We start from the raw sequence: 12321 nt of genomic DNA on the forward strand, positions 1-12321 counted from the left end.
CCTGCTTTCTGTTTCAAGGTCTTTTCCAGGGAACCCACTCAGCCTGTGTATAACGGTAGCCTGCAAACAATCTTTAGCCAATGGAGACAGTGCTGACTAGTGGGTAAACACTGCAGCCTTCCAACTTTCCTGGTGGACAATTCTAGAAAGTGCCGTGTGTGCTCCTCAGAGGCCCCAGTGGATTCTCAGCAGCCCCTACTGCCTTCAACACAGACTTTCAAAACACTCACTTATATTTGACTTGCTCTTTTATTGTGTCACTCTCCTTCTTCCCTTGTTCTTGTCTCACAGAATTACTTTCACAATAAACTACCTGTACATAAGTCCTTGTCTCAGGCTCTGATTTCTGGGACCCAAACTGAGACACATATGCTGTTCTAAAACTGTAATGCCAAAGCCGGTGCCATTGTGCAAATCTGTAAATTCCATTTCCTTTATTTACTGTTGAGCCCCCAGTGCCTAGCACACTTTAGGCACTCAGCCAATGCTAGTTGAATGACTCAATCAGTGAACAAACAAATAAATATGCCTCTTAGACTTTGATAATGAGCACATCAGTTGTGCACTGCTCAATTTTCTTTACTAAGTGCTGTACCAGTAACTTGGCAGCTGGTTGTCAGAATCTTCCTTGGAAGGCTCTCACGTCTTGCTTGGTTACTTCCGTCTTTCGTCTTGGAGATCATTCAGTTCTCCTCTGTAGTCCTGAAGGAAAACAAATAGTGCATTTGGTGGCTGTCTATGTTTTCAAAAATTATATATTTCCAAACATAAACATGCTTTACATATCAGCAAATATCCATTGATTTTGTGTTATGGGCCCTGTCCCAGGCTGGAATAATAGATAAAGATGAGCTTATAGACCAAATACAGAGCAAGAGGGAGCTTATAGACAAAATACAGAGTTTATAGGCCAAAGGCATAGTCACGAATACATCATGGGATGATATTTGTACCCTGGGAGGTTATAATGTGAGGCACATCATGTTAGATGGGGGTTCGTTTGACTATGCACCTCGTTCACTAACAATGATGACCCAGCAATCCTGCCAGCCTGACTTGAGAATGTGGAATGTTCTTCACTGAGTGGTCATGTTCCTGTTTTCATTACAGAAGAGCAGTTTGTGTGAACTCTTCAATATAATAGGCTCATAATTTCTGTCTTTCTAAAAAGAGGAAGATGGGAGTTTTAGAGATTTAGTCTGCAGAATCTGATGAACTCAGTATTTTTGGATATTGGTTTAGAATAATGATATTACTACCTACCCTGAAAATATAAAATGTGTACAACAGGGTTTCACTGCAAGAACAGTTAATATAAACTGAAAACTCATGAATGAGCTTTATTAACTGATTTTTGCTATATCAGACCCCAAGCAAAATTCAGCAGTCATATTTCTGAAGATCCTGAGTAGATCTGAGTAGACTCATTTGGGAACTAAAGGGGAGGAGAAGTCTTTACAGATAAATATTTAAAAGACGATGAGTCTCATTTAGGGATTAATCAGAAAATATGAAGGCCATTGATAGTGTATGAGTGTCAGAAAAGGGACGGAGGGCAGAACATTTGAGTTAAGCTATCTAAATTAGGCAGAAATAGGGGTTGTTAAAGACCACAGCTAGCTGCCACAATGGCTCTTAATTAACTTCCTGTTAGGCTTAAAATTGCTTTTACTTGTAACATGGAAAACATAAGCACAGGTTAAAATGGGCTTGGGAGAAACGAAAGAAGATAAGGAGATATTAAGTGGATCTTGAAGAATCGGGCTTATAGGTTTGTGTGGACTTTGACATTTTTGTTGCTGCTGACAGTGGTAGTGCTCATGGTGGTGATGATGGCGGTGCTGCTGGTAGTGGTGGGGATGGTGATTGTAGATTTGTGATGGTGTTGATGATGGTGGTTGTGATGGTGGTGGTGATGACGATTGTGGTGCTGATGGTGGTGGTGATGATGATGGTGGTGGTAATGATGATGGTCATGGAGATGGTGGTGATTGATGGTGGTAATGATTGTGGTGGTGATGGTGATGATGGTGGTAATGATGATGGTCATGGCAATGGTGGTGATTGACAGTAATGATTGTGGTGGTGATGGTGATGATGGTGGTAATGATGATGGTCATGGCAATGGTGGTGATTGACAGTAATGATTGTGGTGGTGATGGTGATGATGGTGGTAATGATGATGGTGTTGCTGATAGTGGGAATGGTGGTGACTGATGATAATAGTAATGATTAATGGTGGTGGTGATGGTGATGATGGTGATGGTGGTGACAATAATGATAGTGAGTGTTTATGATTCAGGTACCCTACTTTTCCTTTAATGCTCGTAATCAGGTACTGATGTCGTGTAGTTATTATTATTATTATTATTATTATTATTATTCAGGTATTCAACTGAATTAACAGGCTTAGAGAGTTTGCCTTTAGTAGTAGAACGAAGACACAAAGTCAGGCAGGCTGACTCCAGAGGCCGAACACTTTGTTCCACGTAGTCGTTATCCTAATCTAACATCTTGTTTTCCAATTTAAACTCATCAAGATCGGAGGCCATCCAAATCCAATTCTAAGCAAGACTCTACATCCTTCTGCTAAGAGACGTAAGAGTGTAATGAATAGAAGACTGTGCTCAGATCCTGAAGTTAATGGCTAAGAGGCAGGACTTCAGCCACAACTTTATGAGCCAGGCAACAATTTTATTAAGTAGACAAGCAATTCACAGGGGACTGTGAACAAGATGATATTGTTTTTTAAAGGTCAAAAACTGGATTCTTGTGGATTTAACTAAGGCGAGAATAGGTATGATTTTAAATCAGCAGCTTTATTCATAGTCACAACAGACTCCCTTCACACATATGCACACATGTCATTCCTGGTTGTCTACCACTTTCTCATGATCCGTTCTTCCCGTGCTTGTGCCCACCTGCTATTATGTGGGCACGTTCCATGGAGAGAAAATCTGGTACTTAGAGCAATACTTTGGGAATCATTTAGACATCCGGAGCTAAGTCTTTATCTCTCACTAGGTTTCCAATTTTCTTCGTATTGCTCAGGCTCCGTGAGTTAACTCTAAACTGAGTGCTCCCAGAAAAAAAAAATAATAAAGTCTTTTACTCAAAGCTGATTTCTGGAAAAAGATAGTCTCCCTAGATTAAGTGAAAATGTGTAGCTTTTGTGCTTTGTCACTTAAATCTTGACTTTGACATCAGAATAAATCATGCTAATCAAAACTCTGAAAAGTGTGAAGCTCTTCCTCATCTTTTGGCACCCAGAATTCCCCCAGGGGGCCTTTGCCCCTGAAACATCCCAAATTATACATACAAATTAAATATCCTGTACAAAATAGTAAGCAAGACTGAATACTTAATAGGGTCTCCCAATATGCCTGGAGCTGAGCTAAGTATTTATTTTGTCCCATTTCATCCTCATAACAAACCTAAGAGTGGATGGGGGCATTGTTACTATCTTTCTGGTGCAGAAGAGTTAGCCGGGGCTCAGAGAGGTTAAGCAACTTGCCTAACATCACACAGTTGGTAAGTGGGAAAGCCAGGGTTTAAACACCTTGACAGTCTTGCTCTCTGCTACTCCTTGTGGTTGGAATTGGAACAGGTGCCACACTAGCCAGTTGTGGAATGAGTAAGTCACAGGAATAAAAGGCACAGCACGGGGAATATGGTCGATGATACTGTAATAAAGTTGTATGATGACAGAGGTAGGTGCACTTGTGGTGTAGAAAACTTGAATCATTATGTTGTACATCTGAAACTACTGTAACATTGTGTGTCACTATACTATTTTTTTTTTAATGAGCCTTTGGTATAATGGTTAGAAGTTCCCTTCTTGGTTTCACATTAGTTGGATGTACTGATGTCGGTCACTCAACCCCTTCAAGCCCAGTTCTCCTATCTGTTACGTGGAGATCAATACGGCTACTTCACAGGTTTCGTCTATGGTTTATGGGAGGCTCCATTTCTAAAATGTGTTACCTAGGCATCTCTTTTCTTCTTATTGTATGATCAGTACATTATGTGTTTGGCACCTAGGCAGGATGCTGACTCCCTAACCTGGTAATTCTTCTCCAAAGCCCTGACAATTATAAGTTGTGCAATACATGATCCCTGCTATCAGATTCTGGATTTTAAAAGGGCTCCTGGTGTCTCAGTAATAGTCTTTTCCATCTCTGTAATACAGTGTTTGCCAAACTGGGTTCCATGGCAGTTGCAACCAGGTGGTCTGAGAGGAAAAAAAAAACCTCCTTCTTGAAATAATTTTGAGAAATGCAGTATGATATTGGCTGGTAACATACCCATTAATTCATTAAAGGCTCTGATAAGTCCTGTGATATAGAAGCCTATACCTGTGTCTGACTACGCAATGTTTATTTTCTTATTTCTTGGGACAAACGTGTTTTGGTTTGGGAAATATTGGTCTAGAGCCTTAAAGGCTTTTACTTTATTTGTTATTAATTAGTTAACTTTTCACAACAACCCTTCCGGGTAGCCTGGGACAGACTCTGGGATGTAGAACCCACCGCACCTCAGTTAGTTTAAAGAGTTGGCCAACAACAAAGCAGCCATGCATTCAGGAAGCTGAAGCTGGAAGCAAAACTTCCTAAAATCTCTGCCTTGAGTTAGTTTTGAACATAACCCGTTCTCTTTTTTAATTATGTAATTTCAGAAATTTCAGGCACTTGAACAACAGCTTGCTGCTGACATTTGGAGTAGCGAGGCCTTTGGGTAAAAGCCACAAGTGGTTCTTTCTCCAAGATCAGCTCAAATCCTGCCATTTGTTTCCATGTCTGCCGTTACCCAGACTCACTTGAACCATACAGGCCTCCACAGCAGCCTCTTGAGTCATCTCCCTGTTCCTCTTATTCCATTGAATCCAAGCCACAGCAGAGCTTGGGGCTTGCCCTTGCAATGCTCTAAAACCTTCCTTTGTTAGAGTAAAACCTTGAGTTTGTACTCCAGCCTCCACAGCTCTTCCGATTTGGCTCCTGTCCATTTCAACCTCCCCTGTCTCGGTTTCCCTGTATTGTCATAGTTCTCTTCCCCAAGCACACCAAGTCTTTTCTGCCTCAGGGCCTTTGTACCTCTGTTCCTTTTGCCTCCAAGACTCTCTTTGCACTAGATCTTTGCAGAGATGGTTCCTTCTCATTGTGACTGTCTCAGCCCAAATATTATGCCCCCTGTAAAGCCCTCCCTGGCACCTCTCCAGCTCATCTCCAGCCCATCACCCTGTCCTTTTCCTTCATAACCTGTTATTCTCTTGGTCATTCATTGATGACTTGTTTGATGTCGGCCTGTCCAAAAGGATGAGCAGCTCCTTGAAGGTAGAGACTTTTTCTGACGATTCACCATTTTATCCCTAGTACCAGCATAATGCCTTAATAAATATTTTAGGAAACCAGTCCATGTGTAATGAATGAATTGGAGAATTAGGGTCTCCCTGGGTAATTATTTGCAGCGACATGGGACTGGTCGCCCATGTGATCTTTGAAACCATCATGAAGTAGTGGTTATTTATTTATTTGTTTGTTTATACTCATCAGTGATTCCTACAGCTCCTCTTGGGAGAACCCACATTCTCCCATGCTCTGGATGATGCGTGATGTCACCTCTCTAGAATCACCCCTGGACTCATACTCATTCCCAAAAGGAGAGTCTGGCTCTAAGGTGGCTGTCAGAACTGTTTGAGCTGGCCAGTCAGTTGCCTCTATTCTCCCCAGAGGAAGAGCATAGGTGAATTGCCTTCAAGTCCCACCTTTCCGGCATCTTTATGTTTATTTTCAGATTTCTCACCACCATGCTGCTGCCCTTCTTCAATCTGCCGCTGTACTTACTAGTGTTGCTCTGAGGTGGTTTAAGCAAACTTTTTCGCTGTTGCTGTGGACTGTTGAATCCACAGAGCGAATACGAGTTTCAGCTACTGAGCGCAGGTGGGTGTTTGGGTGTCTTGCTGCAGGGCGTTGGGCTGCATAAAACCTTCAGCATTCAAGCTCATGTCTTAGAATCACTGTAGCATTGTGGTTCAAGTTCAGCTGGTAAAGCCCCAGGGGCTGGATGGAATGCAAAACTTGGAGGCATTTCTGATGTCATAGTGGTTGGACTGGACTCTTGGAGAGTGTGGGATTGGGGCTGGGCATCAGAATAAGAGTGGACATTAGTTGAAATGAATAGTGCAATGGAGACGACTGATTAATTGGATTGGATTAATTAATTGGATTAAAAGGAGATCCCTGATTAATTGATTGGAGTAAAGGGAGAGCTAAAATAAATGTCGCTATGAGATTGAATTTTGATTGAGTCATACAACTAAGGCCACCAATATTTACTGATTGAGTATATCTCACGAAGCTTATACTATGCCAGGCTTGTTAATCTATAACCTCATAGAATCTAGCCAACAACCCGATGAGATTGTATTCTTTTATTCATTTACCAGTGGGGGTACTGTGGCTTTAGAGAAGATTAAACAGCTGTAGAGCAATGCCTTCTAGTTTTACAAAATGTTTGTTTATTTACTTATCTTGAGAGAGAGAAAGTGTGTGTGCATTTAGACAGGGGAGGAGCAGAGAGAGAGAGAGAGAGAGAGAATCCCAAGCAGGCTCTGTGCTGCCAGTGCAGAGTCAGACATGGGGCTCGATCTCACTGACCAAACCATGAGATCATGACCTGAGCCGAAATCAAGAGTCAGACGCTCAAACGACTGAGCCACCCAGGTTTCCCAAGGCATGTGCAAGGGGAGAGAGTAAGTATACAAACAGGGCACTGGGGGTGGGGGGGAAATTTGGAGATTTCAAAAGCAAATAGATCCAATGGCCTGAAAGGGGACAAGGCCACAGTGAGTCCTTAGAGGGAGAAGGGGGTTCAATCAGGAGACCGACACTCAAGTTGCCTTCAGACTCTTAGTGGGATGAGTTTCTACAAGGACCCCTGATAGGTGTGTGTTTGTGTGCACGTGCATGTATGTTTGTGTGCGTAAAAAGTTGTTTCTTTGCCAACTATAATTTAAATATCCACCTATTTCCTTTGTTAGCCACTGTCGTTTTGAGAGACAAATTTAATTCTGGGTTGTTGTTTTCTTCAGGTAGATGGTACTTACTGTCAGTTAGTGTCAGTGGCCTGTTGGAATCCATCCAGGGTATATTTTCCTAAAGTATTTGAATTGGGTTTAGCTTTAAAAAAAAAAAAAATGACATCCGGAAAGTTAGACCTTCCTTGGCTCTTTTCTAAAATATCTACTGGCTTAAGTAAGCAAGTGACTATAGACTCGGCTGTTTATCTGGAAAAGTTCTGGGTATTGGGGGAGGCAAAAAAGGAAATGTAAGCGATAAGATCTCTAGCCTCCAGGACGCTATCATCGCACTGGGAAGACAAAGGAACGAATTCTGACTCCTTTTTCTTTCTTCTTCTAACGCCCTGGAGGTTTCAGTTGGGCTGGTTTTGACTTTGTATGACAGAAGCCCTAAGTAAAACTGGCTTAAAGAAGAGTCACGGTAATTTTCTTTTACATAAACAAGAAACCAGGACTTGAATCACTGTCTTCAGGTTAGTGAAGTCTCTTAGCCCCTGGTCTCTATCTTCTGAGTTCCTCTCTGATTATTATGACTTGTCACCCACCTTTCAGCCCTGAGATGGGTGTGCAGGCAGGTGAAAAGGCAAGAAGACACAGACTGGCCAAACGAGACCCTTTTAGAAAACTTTGCTGCAAACCTTACCCGAAGCTTTTGATTACATGTCACTCGCCACACATGTCTGTACAGCAGCCTGGCAAGTGTAGTAGTGAAGCTGGGCATGTTGCCACTTGTTAGCAAAGAGCCGGGGAGAGTAGATTTCAGATGGTCGTCCAGCAGTGTCTGCCATAATGCATCTCCGGGATACCTAGCCCAGGCCAAACAAAGCCTATATCATTTCTTCTCTGATGCCGTCCCAGTCCTCAGTGATGGGGCACGTGCTTTGCGTGGCTGCGGTCCCGCAGCTGAATTTTGTCATTTCCTGAATTTCTGGCAGCATGGAGGAAGAAACACACACTCTGCAGGAATCTGCAAGACCCAGGTTTGAACCTTCAGCTTGGCCAGAGTAAGGAAGAATAGGCCTTGGCAAGTTGCTTAACCGCTCTAAATCACTATTTTCTTCTCCTCCTCCCTCCCCTCCTCCTCCTTCTTCATTATTATTATCGTTGTTGTTGTTGTTGTTTATTTATTTTTGAGAGAGAGAGCGCAAGCAGGGGAGTGGCAGAGAGAGAGACAGACACAGAATCCCAAGCAGGCTCCAGGCTCCGAGCAGGCGGCACAGGGCCCGATGAGGGGCTGGAGCTCGCGAACCGTGAGATCATGACCTGAGCTGAAGTCGGTCGCTTAACTGACTGAGCCACCCAGGCGCCCCTAAACCACTATTTTCTTGTTTGTAAACCACCATGGAGTTACTTTGAGGACCAAACACAGTTATGAATATAAAGGATCCAGCCTCGTGCTTGGAACATAATAGATACTTAAGAAATGTCAGTGGTATTTGTTGCATGCTCAAAGCTAGAAGCCGATTCTTGAAGGATTAGATCATGAGGGCTTGCTGAATAGCAGTTTATTTGAACAAGTCTTAACTGAGTCGCAATCACCGTTTCTTTGTTCCTTCCAAAATATCAAGATTCTCTTTCCATTTTACATTGAAACAACCTTAGGTATGATGGTAGATGTATATGGTTCCTGCATATTTAGGGTATGTGTGTGTATCTCGTGCCCCCCTAAACATACTTCCTTTCTCTGAAACCTGAGCTGTTATGCTGAAGTCTAATAAAGGAACCTAAATTTATTTACATAGTCTTTAAATAATTTTGGGGGCACCTGGGTGGCTCAGTGGGTTGGGCGTCCGACTTCGGCTCAGGGCATGATCTCGCGGTCCGTGAGTTCGAGCCCCGCGTCGGGCTCTGTGCTGACTGCTCGGAGCCTGGAGCCTGTTTCAGATTCTGTGTCTCCCTCTCTCTTTGGCCTTCCCCCATTCATGCTCTGTCTCTCTCTGTCTCAAAAATGAATAAACGTTAAAAAAAATTTTTTTAAATAAAAATAAATTAAAAAAAATAATTTTTAACCAGCAGAGAAAAAGGCTGGACTCCAGAAAGGTAAACTTGTACTTATTCCTCTGATTTGGGCCGATGCCTTTTTTCAAGAAAAAGAGAAGAGTCAAAACTAAGGCAGCTCACAATGGACCTTTATTTCCTTCACGCTGGCTGAGGTCCCGAGTTAGAACTCTATGGGTTGATCCCACTATAAGTAAACCTGATGCTCTGAAACCAGAGGAAAAGCTTTAAACAAAGGATTTTCATTAGGGTTCTCTTAAATATGACAGTGTGTGCTTTGATTTAAATACAGACAGCCAGGATGCAGCTCCTCTGGAAAGCCAGGCCCCCCCACGAAGGGACAGAGCCTTTTCTGGAGACCTGCAGAACCCTGTTGTATTTAAATGAGCAGGGGCAGAATCATGATTGCTCTGGGGCTGCGGCAGCATTTCTGCTGACAAGCTGCATGCCACTTTTCTGTAGTGACTATTCTTTACCTGGAACAGCTTCTCCATGGCAACCCCATTCACAGAGTGCATTTGTTACTTCTCTTTTTTTTTTTAAATGAGCAGGTTGGGAAGGAAACGAAATATATATGTTTTGGGTTCCTAAATGGAGAAAGGGGATGGGGTGAACAACAGACCCTGGGGGAAAAGCAGGGGATTTTTTTTTCTTTTTCTTGATTTGTCTCCTTCTTGGGTGGATACAAATCAAAAAGGTGTAATTAAAAAAATCACCTGGTATGTGGGATTCTCTCCTCCATCAGTGAGCATTCTGATGAGATCCAGTGTGGATCAATTAATTTGTTTCTCAGTTGATAGTGAATTTTGGCCCAGTGGTTCGCTGAAATTTCAAAGGGTACTTTCATTCTGCTTTTCACCTGTTTGTTAAGGACCTGCCATCAGCCACTCAGGCCCCAAGGATTTGGCTGAGGGGAAAATCTCATAATAGTGTTTTCAAGGATACAAGTTTTCAAAAGACAAGAGTGAAAGCACCAGAATGATTTTTCCATTATGTCAGGGGTTTATTGTTTCCCAAACTAGTTTCTCAAGGTCTAGAAATAAGAGTACTTCGTAGGAAAATCTTTCCTTTCCCTCGTAATACGTTAAGAGACTTCTAGGCACAGAAAGAAACAAAACAAAACAAACAAAAACCCTCAAGCATTCAGTCACTTCACATTGTTTCATATAAATACCTTGTTTTTTTGTTTTCTTCCAAATCTCCTGTTTTTCATTGTCCCTTCAACTTTATGATTAGATGAAGGAGCGAATGTCCTGTCAGATGGCATTCAGCCAGAGAGAGTCTGATTTTAAGTCAAGAGGGCGTATCTATCCCACATCGCAGCTTGCTTGTGAGTCCCGATAGCTGTAGGAATGCACAGTGGGAAGTCCACAGCACCAGCCCCATGGCAGACATTCAGTAGTATTGCTAAGTGCTCCATTGTTGTTATTATCAATGGTTGGTTTCCGTAATAGTGAGGTTGTACTTAGTTGGGCACTGAATCACTGCAAATTTTTTCAGGTAGAATTAGGATATATTTGACATTGCTAGAAGTCTCTAGGACTGGGGGACTTGACGCTCCAAATGCCATTATCCAAGGGGGAAATTGTGAAGAAAGCAGGATGTGCAAATTCCTCTGCTCTGTGAATCACTCTCCTTGAGTGTGGCCACATAGAATCCAATTGTATTTGTCCAATATTTCAGATTTGCACTGGTGTACCTTTAGAATTCTGGAAACTACCAGCGTATTTTAATTGTATTTAATGAGTTTCATGGGGAAATGAATTTCTACTACATTGTTGCGTCTATCATTATATATATTTATTTATGTTAACACATGCAAATATTGACGTACCAAATACGAGATCAATTAACCTTAGAAATTAATTGTGCATTTAAAGAGCAGTAAGAGGAGAAATACACACCATTGGAAATTAGAGTTGGGGACTGGTTCTGTAAAGTGAGCACTGTTGCAATAATACGTGGGGATGAATGATTCCCCCTGAAATACCAAAGTGACAATGTACTGTAAGCATTGCTTTCCTCTGCAGAATTTGCCAGGAATTCAGTGGGAGACAAGTGCCATTATGGGGAAATATTGATTCACTGTAGGCACAATGTGTCTTGTTATTATAAAGACAAGAGTCTGTGGTCTTTTGTCAGCTTCTTCTTTTTAAACTAAATGTATGGAATTGTTCATTGTAATTGGGATATTTAGACTGCTTTTTTTTTTTTTTCAACGTTTTATTTTTGGGACAGAGAGAGACAGAGCATGAACGGGGGAGGGGCAGAGAGAGAGGGAGACACAGAATCGGAAACAGGCTCCAGGCTCTGAGCCATCAGCCCAGAGCCTGACGCGGGGCTCGAACTCACAGACCGCGAGATCGTGACCTGGCCGAAGTCGGACGCTTAACCGACTGCGCCACCCAGGCGCCCCTAGACTGCTTTTTTTAATAGGATGAACGAGAAGGTTTCTGGAACCTCAACAACTTTTTCACAACTAGAACACCCTAAAAAAAAAAGTTGAGTTCCTACAGTGATGCCAGATCTGACTTCCGCATTTTAATAATGCCTGGAATCTGGTGTAGGATTCCCTTCCAATTAACAGCAAGCCTCATCTTACCTGCACTCATCTATTTCTGTCCCAACTCATGTCAACACAGGAAACTGAACATAGAGTGGTTAAGAGTACGAGCTCTTCAGCAGTGGCTGGCTCTTCTGTTTATTAGCTGTATGTGATCTTGGACCTATAGCTCATGTTTTCGTATCTGCAAATGAGGATATTAGTGGTACTTAACCCATGGAGCGGTTGTCAGGACCAAGTGAAATAAGGCATGTGAAATTCTAAATAAGTCCTTCCTAAACACTAGGTGTCAACCAACACCACTTTCCTGTGCTACCTTGGACTTGGTTTGACTCTTGCGTCTCAAACTGCAGTGGATACCGTGTAGTAGATAGGAGCGAGAACAGTCTTGGGCTCCAACCAATCACATTGTCTGTCTATTCACATCTTGAGTGGGAGGGTAATTTGGGGACAATCGCACTTGATGTTAGTCATCACAATTGATTCAAAAGGGGCAGCTGATTTGGGGACCAGTGTTCTTTGCTCATTGCCTATAAAGGTGATACTATCCTAAAGCTTTGAAGGAAGAGGACAGGGTCTCTTTCAGAAGCAGCTGAGTATGTTACTCTTTTTCTAGAATATCAAAACGAATTTCCTGTTCCAGAAACTCCTTCCAGATTAAACTACTGCATTTTTTTTTCATTTT

The 12321-nt window shown here is 42.3% G+C and overlaps 1 protein-coding gene and 1 long non-coding RNA gene across 4 annotated transcripts in view; one reads left to right on the forward strand and one right to left on the reverse strand.

Annotated features, from left to right (window-relative positions):
- Nucleotides 1-12321, forward strand: part of TAFA1 (TAFA chemokine like family member 1) — a 513047-nt gene that overhangs the window by 108690 nt on the left and 392036 nt on the right. The window lies entirely within an intron of this gene.
- On the reverse strand, nt 418-6578 carry LOC123605843. The gene is made up of 2 exons (XR_006715930.1): nt 5841-6578; nt 418-702 (listed from the first exon to the last, which is right to left on the reverse strand). It is a non-coding gene; the product is annotated as an uncharacterized LOC123605843 (long non-coding RNA).

This window comes from Leopardus geoffroyi, chromosome A2, assembly GCF_018350155.1.
Source record: "Leopardus geoffroyi isolate Oge1 chromosome A2, O.geoffroyi_Oge1_pat1.0, whole genome shotgun sequence".
Classification (NCBI taxonomy): domain Eukaryota; kingdom Metazoa; phylum Chordata; class Mammalia; order Carnivora; family Felidae; genus Leopardus; species Leopardus geoffroyi.